Source organism: Macrotis lagotis, chromosome X (assembly GCF_037893015.1).
Source record: "Macrotis lagotis isolate mMagLag1 chromosome X, bilby.v1.9.chrom.fasta, whole genome shotgun sequence".
Taxonomy (NCBI): Eukaryota; Metazoa; Chordata; class Mammalia; order Peramelemorphia; family Peramelidae; genus Macrotis; species Macrotis lagotis.
The window spans coordinates 454,599,366-454,615,515 of record NC_133666.1 but is presented as its reverse complement, the minus strand read 5'-3'; the positions used below and the strand labels follow the sequence as shown (position 1 = coordinate 454,615,515).

The window sequence follows — 16,150 nt, the reverse complement described above, 5'->3', positions numbered from 1 at the left end:
CTCCTTGAGATGGATACCATTAAACACACACACACACACACACACACACACACACACACACACACACACACACACACACACACACAAATAAAATTATTCTATTCACATTTCTACTTATCAGTTCTTTCTCTGGTTGCAGATAGCATCTTTCTTCATAAGTCCTTTGAGGTGAAATTGAGTATTCATAATAGTCAAAAGAACTTATTCAAAGTCATTCCTTTTTTTTTTAGGTTTTTGAAAGGCAATGGGGTTAAGTGGCTTGCCCAAGGCCACACACAAAGTCATTCTTAAACAATATTGGTGTATCTATATATTATATTTTCTTGGTTCTCCTCATTTCACTCTTTATTATTTCATGCAAATCTTTCCATGTTTTTATTTTTTCCTACTTGATAGTATTTTTTCCCCCAATTACAAGTAAAGATGGCTTTCAACATTAATTTTTATAAGATTTTGAGCTCCAAATTTTTCTCCCTCCCCAAAACAAGTAATCTGATATAGGTTATACAATTGCAATCATGTTTAGCATATTTCCATATTAGTCATATTGAGAAAGAAGAATCAGAACAAAAGAGGAAAAAAACCATAAGTAAGGAAAAAACAAAAAACAAATTAAAAAAATTGAAAATGTATCTCTGTCTGCATTCTAACTCCATAATTCTTTGTCTGATTATGGATGACAATTTCCATCAAAGTCTTTTGGAATTGTCTTTGATTATTGTATTGCTAGAGTTAAGTCTATCATAGTTGATCATCTCACAATGTTGCTTTCAATGTTGTACTATGTTCTCTTGATTCTGGTCATTCACTTAGCATTAGTTCATATTTTCAGGTTTTTTAAAAATCTGCCTGCTCAGGATTTCTTATAGAACAATAGAATTCCATTACATTCATATAGTACCACTTATTCAGCCATTCCCCAATTAATGGATACCCCCCCTCAATTTCCAATTCTTTGGTACCACAAAAAGAACTACTATAATTTTTTTTGTACATGTATGTCATTTCCTCTTTTTATGTTCCCTTTTGGTTGCAGATCTAGTATGTAGGGTATGCACAAAAGTTATGTACAGTTTTATAGCCCTTTGGGCATAGTTCTAAATTGTTCTCCAGAATGGTTGGATCAGGTCATTATTCCACCAATGAATTAGTGGCCCAGTTTTCCCATATCTTCCCATATTTTTCTAAAATCAATTACCCTATCATTTCTTTTTGGATGGCAGTATCCTATCACAATCTTATACCACAACTTATTCAGCCCTTACCCAATTGAAAGGCATCCCTGAAATTTCTACTTTTTTGCCATGAGATACTTTACATATTTTAGAATATCTAAGTTCCTTTCCCTTTCCCTAAAACATCTCTGGAAATAGTGGTATTCTTAGGTAAAAAGCTATATATATATATATATATATATATATATATATATATATATATATATATATATACATATATATACATATATATTATATATATTATATATATAATAGGTAGTTTAATAATTTTGTGGAGCATAATTCCAGATTGCTTTCAAAAATGGTTGGATCAGTTTACAATTCCATTTAGCCAAATTGGTAGGTGTAAAAAGATATCTCTTTAATCTGAATTTCTCTACTCAATGATTTAGAGCATTTTTTCCATTATCTGCATTTCTGAGAAATAAGTACTTTTTTTCCTCTTTCAAGTCACTGATAAAAATGTAGAACAGAATAGAACCAGGGCCAGAACTCAGTGGCATTCTATTAGAAACCTCTTCCCCCACCTCACACTGATATTGAGTCATTAACACTCCTCTTTGGGTCTAGTTTTTCAGTTGACTACAAATTGTTCTAATTATGCTATCACAATACCATATTTCTCTTTATTTTCCCCCATGAATATCATGAGAGAGTTTATCAGGAGACTAAAGCCTAGGTATACTATTTCCTATGGCATTTATTTTCCTGATCTTTCAACCTAGTAATTTTTAGGATGACATGGATTTTCCTTGATGAGTTCATGCTGGTTTGCAGTGTTCACCAAATCCTTTTCTTATTGCCTGCAAAGCAATTCTTTACTAGTTTGTCTGAGAATATTGCCAGGAGTTGGCATCAAATTTACTGGATAATCAATGGAAGAACCTGCCTTTTCCTTTTTTGAACATGGTCAGAACACATCTATCTCCAGTCTTGGACCTCTTTCCTAGCTCCCTATTATTTTATTTTGTTAATTTGCTTTGTTTTTATACTACAAACATTTACAGTTTACTCACACCCCATAGGAGATTTCTTATATTAAAGTAAAACAATTAATCAAGTTAAAAAATAAAACTAATAATAGTGTCTTCATCTGAAAATGAAAGCAACAATTCAGTTTAGCTTCTCTCCCATATCTTTTTTAAATTAAAAAAAATCCAACAGAAATCTATTTCTTCCCCTACCCCTATAATTATGATAATCAATCAAAGCATTTTTGCTTTGGGTGTTCTTTTCATTTACATAATTTTAGTCACTCAAATTATTCTTATGACTATTTCATTCTGTATCAGTTCATGTAGCTCTTCCTTATTTTCTTTGAATTCCTTATATTATTTCTTACTGCACAATAATATTTGATTACATCTATATACCACACTTTATCGTATCATTTACCACTGCATGACACTTTATTTCTAGCTTTCACTCTTATGAAAATGTCATCATGAATAATTTGATATATATAAATCCTTTATTTCTACCTGAAGAAACAGAAATAAAGGATTTAAATATACCTAAAACAAACTACTCATGCTAACATTTTAAACTCAGCTCCTCATCTGTAAAATGAATGAGAGAAGGAAATGGTGAACCCCTTAAGTATTTTTGCTAAGAAAACCCCAAAAGGGTCATGAAGAGTTGGACGTGGCTGAAATGAAACAACAACAACACACTATTAATAAAGGCTGTCAGGGTAAAATGGCAAATGAGAGAAAATCGAAGTATGATTTTTCTGAATCTATTAATCTATTAAATCTATTGAATCTATTAATCTATTAAAAATAGGACCTATGTGACTTGAGTTCAAATCAATCCTGCCACTTACTGTCTGTGTGATGTTGGATGAATAGCTTAACCAATATGAGCCTCAGTTTCCTCTTGTAAAAAATGAGGGGTTGGAGTAGAACAAGGTTCACTAAACTATGACTTACAGACTAGATCCAGTCTGTCACTTGCTTTGCATAGCATCCACCTCCCAGGGTTGTTGTGAGGATCTAGTAGGTGGTGAGGTGGTGCAATGGACTCCTCCTGGAGTCAGGAGGACCTGAATGCAAATTTGACACTAGTTGTGTGACCTTGGAAAGTCACTTTACCATGATTGTCTTGAAGTCGGGGTCATCTCCAGTTGTGCTCATCCATATCTTACCACTGAAGGAGATGACTTGGAGGAGGAAGTGAGGCTGTTAACCTAGCCCAACCCCCTTTCACCCACATCTAATTCACTTCCTTGTCATGGCATCACCTCCCTGATGTCATGGTCTTCTTAGAGAATGAAGGTTAGGGGCAGCTAGGTGGTGCAGTGGATAGAGCACTGGCCCTGGAGTCAGGAGTACGTAAGTTCAAATCCAGTCTCAGACACTTAATAATTACCTAGCTGTGTGACCTTGGGCAAGTCACTAAATCCCATTGCCTTGCAAAAACAGCAACAAAAAAGAGAATGAAGGACAAACATCAGTGACATAATAGTTTCAATGCACTAGCACAGTACTGGTACATAGTATGTGCTATCTAAATGTTAGCTATTATTATTGTTATTAAGAATAGTTTTTACATTTTTTAAGTACATCAAAATGACTTAAAATATCAAAAAAAATGTTTAGCATATAGATCACACATAGCAGTTATTGGGACAGATTTGCCTAGGGGACCAAAACTTGCCTGTTCCTGAACTGGTGATCTCTGAAGTACCTTCAGCTTGATAATCATGTAGTAATGGAAAAGTAACTTGACTGAATAAAACTGAAGTAAGAAAAATGAAAAAAATGAACATGAGGATACTAGTTGTGTGGTTGATCACTTGACTTAGATTGTGTTGGGATGCAATTTCTTTCCAATCTGAAAATCTGGGATTTACTCTAAGACAGGTACAGATTACCCATACTCCATAAGAGGTTGTTTGTAACAAAATATAGTTAACCCTCTCAAATTTTGAGGGTTTTAGGGGTATGGCATCCTCTGATCTGGAAAATTCTCATAAAAATATTTTGATCTTCCCTTTGAAGCAGAGAAGTCTGAATTTTTTGTTTTTCTTTTATGGAATGTTTACAGTATTTTATTGTAAAATTTGGATTAAGTATTTGGTCATTGGCTCTGCATCATCTGCCTGCCTTTGCATGTTATCTGCAGCTTCTTCAAAACTCCCCCCCCATCCAATTCCCATTTAATTTCTTATGCTGATTCTAGATCAATTGAAATCTTGGGGGGGGGGGAGTCATAATGTGGAAAGGATAACTGTAAGACAATTAAGTAAATTAACTAAAACTAATAATGTCATACAACATTCCACATCTGAAGTACCTCTCCCATCTCTACTAGCATCCATAAAGTCTTTGAGCCAAAGGAGAAGATCAGTTGAGGGGAAGAGACATCTTATTTTCTTCTCTATACAGGAAAGCACAGTGTGAACCCTGTGGTCATGAAAAGGAAGTCCAGGCTGAGGAGTGCAATATCTGCCAGTCCTGAACTTTGTTTAAAAACACAGTCCCTAATATTCTAGGAACAAACAATATTCTAGGAAAGTAAAACCAAAAAATTACAGGACGCTTTTTCTTTTTTTTTAAATTTTCTGCCAAAGAAAGTATTTTAAAAAAGAAGAAATTTCCAGTCAGAAATAGCTTCAAGAGAGAGGAATAGATTGACTTAATGGCTATGCCTTCATCATTTTCCAGGTCTGTCATTTTGGGCCTGCTATTGTACCACAACGACTCTGGGCTTGACACCCAAACTCTCTGGGCCTCAGAAGATGCAGCTGCAAAGAAGAAAAAGAAAGAAAATTGAAATTATTTGCATGGACATGTTCAGAAGACCTTCCTTACTCTGTAAGGACTTTTTAAGCTCTCACTTTAGAGTGTCCCTCCTTGAGGGCAGGGACAATTTTTTTTCTTTTCTTTGTTCTTAACAGTGTCTGGCATATGATTACGCACTTAATACTCTTTGATTGATTGACATATATCATTGATAATAAAAAAGGACAAAGCTCTATGCAAATATACAACTGACAAATTTGATTTAAAACTAAGCCTGTGTGGGATGGTTCAAGAAAAATCTCTTTTCTTAGTTCACTGTAGTTGAATAGCTGTAGGCAGTAACAGGAGGAGTTGTGGTATAGATAAATGAAAAGAAAAATGTGTCCTCTCTTGTCCTAGCTTGTCGCATGGAGATAATAATAATACTTGTACTACCTATCTCAAAAGTAGGTTGTTGTGGGAAAAAGTACTATGTTGACTTTTTAAAAAATACATATTTATTTTAATTTTTTGAAGGCAATTGAGGTTAAGTGACTTGCTACAGCTATGTGAGGCCATATATGAGCTCAGGTCCTTCTGACACCAGTTCGATGCTCTAACCATTACACTCATCCTCATATTTAACAAAGGTCATTAAGAAGAAATGTTCAAAGGCAATGAGCAGCAAAGGCTTGAATAAATATATTGTCTACCTGTGATTGAATCTCTCATCTATCTTTGAATCCATTTATTTATGAATCTAAAAATTAACGAATCTGTCTATGACTCAGTCATTTATTTATGAATCTATCATCTATAATCTATGAATTAATGAACTTATCAAAGAATCTATCTATCATCTATTTGTGAATCTTTTTAATTTTGGGTCAATGAATCTATCTATATCAAGTATGTCTGTGAATAAATTTCAGTGAGTCAATGAATCAGTGAATCTATTTATCTATCTATATCAAATTATGTCTGCCTATTTGTACCTTTTTATCATGCAGGCATGTATACACATGTGTGCAAATATAACTTTTGGTCTTTGTTTATCATGCATGTCATTGTATATATATGAACATGTGTTCATCATAGAATGCATATGTATGTATTGCTAATTGACCAGTTCTTTGTCTCTTTGTCCTTGTCTAGCATATATATGTACTATCTGTGCTACCATGTATACCATATATCTTCAGGGATGTACACATGTATGTATTGCCATCTATCTAGTCTTAATCTGTGTCCTCGCTGCTATGGGAAACTCTCTCTATTAATGCAAAGGGACAGCAGTTCTGTAATCTTAGAAAGTTTCCTTGGGGCACTGAGAAGTTAATTGATTTATCCAGCCAGCAAGTATCAAAGGCAGAATTTGACCTTAAGTTTTTCTTACACTGAATCCAACTCTCTATTCACTATTCTTTTTGCTCTGTTATTTAAGTTTCATATACTTATATATGACTCTGAGAGGTTGGAGTTCAGTTAATGATTCAGGAGGCAGCTAGGTGGCACAGTGGATAGAATGCTGGACTTGAGGTTAGGAAGATCTGAGTTCAAATGTTGATTCAGATACTTGACTAGCTGTGTGATCCTGGGCAAGACACTTAAACCTGTTTGCTTTGATTTTATCTGCAAAATGAGCTGGAGAAGGAAATAACAAAATCACTCCAGTATCTTTCAAGAAAACCTCAAATAGGAACACAAAGAATCAAACACAACTGAAAAGATTGAGCAACACTAGAGTAAAAATGATTTTAATTTTCTGCAAGAGGAGATATTTATGCTATATGTTATAAAGAATATCATCCCTGTCTGCCTGAGATGATTTAAGGGTGTGTTGGTGAGGTTCTCTGGTCTGTCCTTGTTCTTTCAGTGTTTTTTAAAGTCCCAAATAGCTCAAATTCAGTGTCACTCCCATAAGATTTTCCCATTAGATTCTTGCAACAGATAAGTGCTGGTCAAGAAATCTATTCTGGGTCCATGAAGGATGGCCTCTTGTATTCCACAAGGGTCAGGAAACAGGAAGCCAAACAAAGGAAAGAAACACAGGGAGAAAACCAAAAGAGATAGAAACAGGAAAGCATACTTTTTCAAATCTGATTTCCTAATAATTAACTCCCCCAGCTGACTTTGAGAAGAACAGGGAATGGGCATATAAAAGGACAATTTTTAGGTAATCTAGGCTATTGGCCAAATTCTTAATTTCACCACGGGTTTTCTTTATCTAGTCATTATTAAAACTTTAAGACTTTTGAACCTAACTGAATAATAGCCTCAAGTCGTATGACCTGTATCATCATTCCATCTCATCCACTAATTTACACCTTGAATCCCTCCATCACCCCTTTCTATGGCTATATCTATAATACAGAGTTCTGAAATTGCTCTTGGATCATGATGGTCTTTTCACTGTTCTTATCTCATGTGATACTCATATGATTCCCAACTTTGAATCTTTTCCCTGACTCTCCTCCCTCATGGTTTTTCTTGACTTCCTTTAGGATACAGCTCTAATCTTACCTTTATTCAGGATGTCTTTCTTATCCATCCCTCTCCTTCCTCTTGCCATGTTGCTAGTGCTTCTTTCCTGAAGTTATCTTCTAACTATATCTTGGTTGAAACTTTGTGTTCTGTCTTCCTCATTAGAATGTGAACTTCTTGAGGGCAGGGATCATATTGCTGTCTTTCTATGTTCCTCCAATGTTTAATACTCTCCCTGAGACAAAGAAGATGTTTAATCAATGTTTGTTGACTGCATGCCTACCTGTTATAGTAATCTCCTATCTTTCCATCTTTCCATCTTCCCATATTCTTTACCTCTAAACCTTTTTCCATCTAATCCATAGTCTTTCTACTTCTCTTTTCTCTTCTAATTTATCACCATTATTCTGGTCCTTCTTTTCTCTTTTCATGTCTTTGACTTTATTGTTGATCAATTCAACTATACCCCATTCTCTATCCTTGAATTCTTTGTCTTCTACTACACTTTATTAGACCTCAACCCTATGTTATTCTAACAATCTGCCTTTTCTGATCCTGGTCATGTGCTTCTCAAGACTGTGGGAGAAAATCAATCATGCAACAGGGATGATTGAGTCCACTAGAAATTTCTCATTTCAATTGGGCTCTCATCACTGCACAGAAATCCTTTTACAGCCTCATAGACTCTCAGTCATACTCTCCACAATGGCTCTTCTAAATATCATTTTTTTTTCTTTAAATCCCCTCCCTCATTTATCCCTTTTCCCTTTTAGGTGAAAACTTCATCTTCTGTTTTACTGAGAACTTTAGGAAATGGAAAACATGGGATCATTAGGCCTAGCAAAGTTGAAATCCACATATGAAATCCAAAAATTTTGTAATTTTAAGTAACTTTAAGCTTATTTTTCTGAGCTCCCAGGTCTTCATCTTCCATTGTCAATTTCTTTTCTGGATTCATAGCTGGATGAGGAGCTTGTTTTTTTGTTTTCACTTCTGAAGTGTCTATTGCTATGGAATACAGTCCTTTATGGGTGTAGTAGATAGAATCCTAGATCTGGAGTCAGGTAGACACATCTTTCTGAGTTTAAATCTGGCCTCATTCACTTATTAGTTATGTGACTCTGGGCAAATCATTTAACCCTGCTTGTTTCAGTTTCCTCATCTGTAAAATAAGTTAAAGAAGGAAATGACATACCACTCCAATATTTTTGCCAAGAAAATCCCAAATGGGGTCATGAAAAGTGACTGAACAATGACTAAATAAAAACATTAATTTTAAACTTTCCTATCTCTCATACTCTATTCTTTCTCCTTCTTCCTTCATTTTCTTCTTTGAAAGAGGAAGAAGTGGCCCTTCTCCTTGCCAAGACCAATCCTCCTACTTGTTGTACTGTTGATCTCATTACCTCCCATGTCTTCTTAGCAACTCTACTCTTATCTTCATTCTTTCCTTTCCCATTGACTCCTTATCTAGATCTACTCAAGTGCCCTCTCTCCATATTTTTTAAAATATTTGGCTCTGCCATTGGAATTAGCAATCATCCTTTATCTCCTTTCCCTTTATAGCCAAACTCTTAGGGAAAAAACCCCCAATATCCACACATATTACTTTCATTTCCTCATTTTCAATTTATTTCTTATCCACTTGCAATCTGCCTTCTCATTATATGACTTGATTTCATTTAATTTCTCCAAATTACCAATAATCTTTATTGGTAAATTAGATGACTTTCTCAGTTATTGTTGTGGTTGATTTCTTGACAACAATGACACTTTAACCTTCCTATATTCACAGATTTGACTCCTCCCTTTGGTTTCTAAGAAAAAATCCTACCGATTTTTCTTGGTTATATTTCTACCTATGTGATTACTCCTCTGACTTCTTTGCTTAGTCACCATTAAACTTTCCAAAACTCAAAACTCATCACCTCCAAAGGCTGGCCTGGGCCCCTAGTCTCTCTCCATGCTTTAAATGATCTCATTAGCTCTTGTTGGTTTCTTTATTATTTCAATATAAAAGACTTCCATAATTAATAAGTGCAAACATTTAAGTAGCACCCACTTTTCACATATGTATGCTTGTATGTATTTATAGAAATGGATCTATGATTTCATTAGTTTAAGGATTTTGTCAGTTGTTTCTGACTCTTTTTTTTTTTCAGCAGTAGAAGGCTGAAATGTGGAAGGAATACTTCTTCCAAAGTCTTACCCTAAAGCCTTACTGTGGTTCTACCAAACCAAGAAAGATTTAAGTTTGAACCAGGGATGGACTGTATATCTGGGAATCTCCCTAGACAAGTATGGGAAGGATTTCCATCAAGGGTTAATAAATGTGTTCTGAATTCTTTTTTTTTTCCATTTTTTTGTTTTTTTTCCAAGGCAATGGGGTTAAGTGGCTTGCCCAAGGCCACACAGCTAGGTAATTATTAAGTGTCTGAGGCCAGATTTGAACTCAGGTACTCCTGACTCCAGGGCCGGTGCTCTATTCACTGTGCCACCTAGCTGCCCCTGTATCTGACTCTTCATGATTTCATTTGGGGTTTTCTTGATGGAAATTCTAGAGTGGTTTACCATTTCTTCTTCTACTTAATTTTACAGATGAGACAACAGGGTGAAGTGAATTACCCAAGGTCACATGACTAAGATGTGTTTGAGATCAGATTTGAACTCAGAAAGATGAGTCTTCCTGATTTCAGATCCTACATTCTATACACTGCACCATCTAGTTGTCCCTCACAATAGCCTAGTATTTGATAAACCCAAAGACTAAGAAATAAATCTTTTTGGTAAAACCCAAAGATTTAGGGGGATCTATATTCAGAGGCACCTTCTCCTCTATCTTTCCACAAGTCACTTTTATTTTATATTGTTCCATGCATCTTTTAAAATGTACTGTTTTCCAAACTTGATATCCTATCTACCTCCTTTCTCCCTATCTTTGGACCTAGGCTGGTCTTTATGACTAGCATGCCTTCTCATCTGTATTCTGCCACTTGGAAAGGCTCAGGATAAGTGCCATCTTCTCCTCACCTCCTTTCCTGATTCCCTCAGATATTAGAGTTCTATTTTTACATCATCTCATATTGATCTATCTCTGACCATATTATATCACTCAAGTGGAAACTATTTGTAAGTGGAGGGATGGCTGTCTACTACTTGAGGGCAGGAACTGATTTTCATTGTTTCTTTTTTTTCACTTTCTAGCACAGTATCTTGTATATAAGAAACCCTTAATAGAGATTTATTGAATTTAATTCACTTAGTTATGGAGATCAATTATTTTTAAGTGATAGAGGAGTATCGAGGTGGTACAGCGGACAGAATGCAGGACTTGAAGTCAGGAAGACTCATCTTCAGTCACTAACTGTGTGACTCTGGGCAAGTTACTTCACTCTTTTTGCCTTAGTTTTCTCAACTGTAAAATGAGCTAGAGAAGAAATGGCAAACCACTCCAGTGTCTTTGCAAATAAAACTCCAAATGGAGTCACAAGAGTCACACATGATTCAAATAACTGAACCACTATGAATTTCTTCATGATAATTAGGAATAAAATTATTTCTAATGGCAACTCAACAAACTCAATATTAGCTATTTTAGAGCCATTGTAAAGTAAGAGCTTGAAGTCTTGGGCAACATCCTGGGACCAATAGATCTGAAGGTAGGAGACCTGAGTTTGTGTCCTGGCTGTTAATAACATACTTCCTGTGTGACTTTGGCTAAATGACTTAATTATTCTGGGCTTTAGTTTTTTCAACTATAAAGTAAGGGTTGGAAGAATGACTTTTAAGTTATCTTCCTGATCAAATTCTATATTTCTACTGTATCATTGACAGGTTTTGATTGGCACTAAGAAGATGTAGAGAGAGTTCCCATATCAGAATTTCTCCTTCTTCTCCCCCAAACAATATCAAATATACTTGATGTATTCATTTTTTTTGCAATTTACAGACTTAGGGAAATAAATTATTTCTTTTAAATAAAATATTATGGATGCATTTTGCTCTTCCACACAGTCATTTCTAGAAATCTTTCCCCCCTTTTCCTTTCCCATTGAAATTGAATCCTCTGTTATAGCAACTTTCCTCCCCCTTCCCTCTTCCCCCAAATCAGGTAAGCAAAAAATACTCAATATTGTGACTACACTGACAATGTATGCAATTTCCTGCCCCAGAGGTCCCCTATCTCTCTACTGAGCAGAGAAAGGCAGGCATCAAATATTTTCACCTGCAACACTAGTCTTATAATATTTTTGTTGTTGGGAAAGTGGTGGGTACTATTGGTTCCTTCTATAGATGAAGGAGTTAAGGAACAGACAAATTAACTTCAATTTTCTTTATGAAACACATAACTCATACATGCTCTTCTATTTCAAAGCCCTGGAAATTGTAGAATATGGTGAAAAGTCATGGGGTCATTAATTTAGAACTTGAAGGAACATTAAATATCAACCTCTCCTCCCTTCCTTCCCCCTCTACTGGCTTTTTTTGAACAGATGAGGAAGTCCAAGCCAAATAAGTGAAGTAACTTGCTCAAGGTCACATTGGTGGTAGAGTTGTAGTATGAACCTGGGTCCCCTGACTTTAGGGGAGTCACTTCTTCTCACTGTTAAAATGTTGCTTTTCTGTACTACATTTCTCCCAGGTGCCTTGCCAGTAGGCACAGGTGGGTGTAATGGGTGTGGTGAAGATGTGTAGCAAAGTCTCATCCTGCAGGTGCTGAGAAACCTGGAGAATCAGGCTGCATTTAGAGAGGTGGTATGACTCAGAATCAGGAAGTGAGAATATTAGAAAATTCAGCAGATGCACACAAGGACACACACTGACAATGAAATGCTTTCCAAAGTTTTTTCCTCATTTGCAACATAGCCTTGTCAAGCATCTACCACATTCCCAGACCTTCCTCCTTTAGGGGCTACTCACCCATTTCCCATTTTTTTCCCCCAAAATTTGCTATTATTAAGGTGTCTGAAAGTCCCAACTTATTTTAGGAGAGGAGATTTTCCAGGGCCAGGCATGGAACCAGTGTGGCAATTATCTGCCTTCACATTTCCATCCATCCATCCATCCATCCATCCATCCATAAATACTTATTATGTTCTTGGTGCTATGCTGCATTTTATGGATAAAAAATAAAAATGAAATAGTTCCTTCCCTCCAAAGCATAATTTCTATTTTAGGAAACAACATATATTATACATACACATACAAACACAAATAAGTAAATACACACACACATATATAATTTATATACACATATACACACACAAATAAATATATAAATGAATAATGTTGGATCTGGAATCAGGAAAACCTGAATTCGAATCTGACCTCAGATACTTACTATTTGTGTGACCATGGACAAATCATTTAACCTCTGCCTGATTCATTTTCCTCATCTGTAAAATGTTAATAGTAATAGCACCTGCCTCTCAGGTTTCTTGTAAGTATCTAAAGAGATAATAATTGTAAAAGTGCTTAGCACAATTCCTGGAACATAATGACCACTATACATGCACACACACACACACACACACACACACACTAGTTATATGCCCTATGATTAATTATTATAATTATAAAATTATAAGATACTTAATATAAGTATATTATAATTTATAATATACTTATATTAAGTAATATAATAGTATTATGTGCATTATTATTAAGTAAGCATATATAATGATATAAATAAGTCCCTTCACGAATAAGAGCTTCACAAAGTTTTATAAATAAGACCTTCTTAGGGGCAGCTAGGAGGCGCAGTAGATAGAGCACCAGCCCTGGAGCCAGGAGTACCTGAGTTCAAATCTGGCCTCAGACACTTAATAATTATCTAACTGTGTGGCCTTGGGCAAACCACTTAACCTCATTGCCTTGCAAAAAAAAAAAAACAACTAAAAAAAAGACCTTAAATATTTGTTAGATTGAATTAAATCGAAAAAATTGAGAAGTAGTATGGTGTGGCAGATAAAGTCTGGACTAGGAATTGGAAAGACCAGGATTTAAATTATGCCCCTGACAATTACTGATCCTGAGCCAGTCAGTTAGCCTCTCCAGACTCATCTGTAAAATGAGGGTGCAGAGGCCTCATCTGTAAAATGAAGGGACTAGACTAAGTTTGATTTCAGTTTTAAATTGATGATGAATCTGAATCTTATGAATATAAGCCTGATTGTGTGACTTCAGGACTCCCCCACCCCCAAAAGGCGTTCTATTCTCTGAAACAGGTAGGAATGTAGGAGGCATGACCTGCCCTGCTGTCAGCTGAGAAACCTGTCTACATCATTTCCCAGGAGTCTCAAGGCCACTAGGTGGAGCTTCACAGGGGCAGCTTGGGGCAGGTACAAATGGACTTCTGGAGAGGAGGTTTCTTGAAGATCCATTTTCAAGTACTGGAAGGCTTCACATGGAAGAGATAGGAGATTTGTTCTGTTTGACCCCAGAAGGCAAAAACTAAGAAGGGAAAAAAATGATAGTTACAAAGAGACAGCCTTTATTTTTTTTCTGATCCAATTCAAATACCCTATTCTGCTTCTAGAGGAGGAAAAAAACCAACATTTGAGGAGGAAAAAACCAACATTAGGAAAGCCAATTGAAATAGCCCAGGGAAAAGTAATAAATTTCTTGCACATAGTAGGTACTTAATAAATTTTTGTGAATGAAGTAATATAAGCCTGAGAAATTGAGTTTATCTCTTGGTTAATTGAAACCTGATTTCTTACAAGGCTTGTCATGTCTTAAACTATTACTTGAGGATGATAAGGAAAAGCAGATGAGGAAAAAGTCAGCAAAAGCTATCTACATTTTCAGTTTTGGAAAATACTGGCAAGAGAAATCCCCTGAGTACTTTGATTCTGTGAAAGAGCAGGGAGACTTTGGGATGATTTTAAAATCCTAGGATGTCAGATTTAGGCAGTCCCACAAAGATGTGCAAACTTCACTGATAAAGTTAAGTGTAGCATTTCAAATAGCACTTCTTAAAATGGTACTTTTGTTTTCAAAAGTGGGGTGGGGAATAATGACTTCTTTTTTCCTATATATGCTAATAATTGCTAAGTCACACTGCCACAAAGTTTTCTCTCTCCAATCATCTTTCACATATGTTCCAAAGCTAATTTCATAGTCTAATCATGTCACTCTACTGTTCAGTGAATTCCCATCACTCCCTATTGCCTTAAGAATCAAAAACTTCTTTTTTGACTTTTTTAAAAAATTAAACTTTTATTGATGTCATTTGTTTTTTTAGATTAACATAGCCCCTCCCAGAGAGCCATCCTATATAACAAATTATATTTTTTAAGACCCCCCAAAAAAGAGAAAAAAGAAGAGGGCAAAAAAGATGAAAATGCCTGAATATATGCAATTACATCCTGTATGGATCTCTCACTCTGGCAAAGTATTGAGTTGGGAGTGTCTTTTTGTATCTCTCTTTTTTTTTTAGGTTTTTGCAAGGCAAATGGGATTAAGTGGTTTGCCCAAGGCCACACAGCTAGGTAATTATTAAGTGTCTGAGACCAGATTTGAACCCAGTTACTCCTGACTCCAAGGCCAGTGATTTATCCACTATGCCACCTAACCGCCCCTTTTCATCTCTTCTTTTGATGCTTATACTTTTGCAACATTTATTTTGGATTTATGTGTGTGTGTGTGTGTGTGTGTGTGTGTGTGTATGTTCTTTCTATTTTTGTTGTAGTCCTTATGTATGTTGTCTTCTCAGTTGTGTTTACTTCATTCTGTATCAGTTCAGGTAGATCTTTCCATGTTTCTCTCACTTATTACACCAGCTTTTCTTATAGCATAATAACATTCCATCATAGGCATGTAACACAATTTATTTGATGATTTCTCAATCAGTGGGCATCTTCTTTGTTCCAAATTCTTTACTATGACAAAGAGAATTGTTATAAATATTTTGGTGTATGTGGGACTCTTTTTTCTCTCTCTTATCAATGGCCTCTTTGAGGGATAAATCCCGGGAAGAGAAACTTGGATTAAAGTAAAAGGACATTTTAGTCATTTCATTTACATAATTCCAAATTTATTTTGAAAATGGTATCAATTCACAGCTCCACCAACAATACATCAGGTTGTTTATCTTCCACAATTCCTTCAACATTGACTATTGCTATTTTTGGGTCATTTTTCTCAATTTTTTCTCATTTTCGATTCTTATTTTTGAGAACTGTTTGTTCATATACTTTGACCTCATATTTACTGGGATTGGTCTGTTTGACTTTTAAAATGCTACACAACCTTCTCTAATCTACTTCTTTATCCTCTCTCTTTCAATATATATTATATATATTTATATTCAAATATAAACATAAATATAATATATATGCATATGCACATACATATTTGCACGCACATGCATGTGTATGTGTGTATATGTATATGTGTATGTATATGTATATATACATATACATAAATGTATATGCATATGCATATGTATATGTGTAATATTCTCTTTTCCACTTTATGGTCCAACCAGACCACCTATGCAATATACCTTTGTACTCATTCTCTCCTATGCCTTCAATATACTCTAGTTTCACCTTCACTTATTAGAATATACTTTTTCTTTTTCTTTCTTTCTTTCTTTCTTTCTTTCTTTCTTTCTTTCTTTCTTTCTTTCTTTCTTTCTTTCTTTCTTTCTTTCTTTCTTTCTTCCTTCCTTCCTTCCTTCCTTCCTTCCTTCCTTCCTTC

The 16,150-nt window shown here is 35.2% G+C and overlaps 1 pseudogene; it reads left to right on the top strand.

Moving 5' to 3' along the window:
- The window catches only part of LOC141499249 (cyclin-H-like), a 61,398-nt pseudogene that overhangs the window by 19,061 nt on the left and 26,187 nt on the right, over positions 1 to 16,150 (top strand).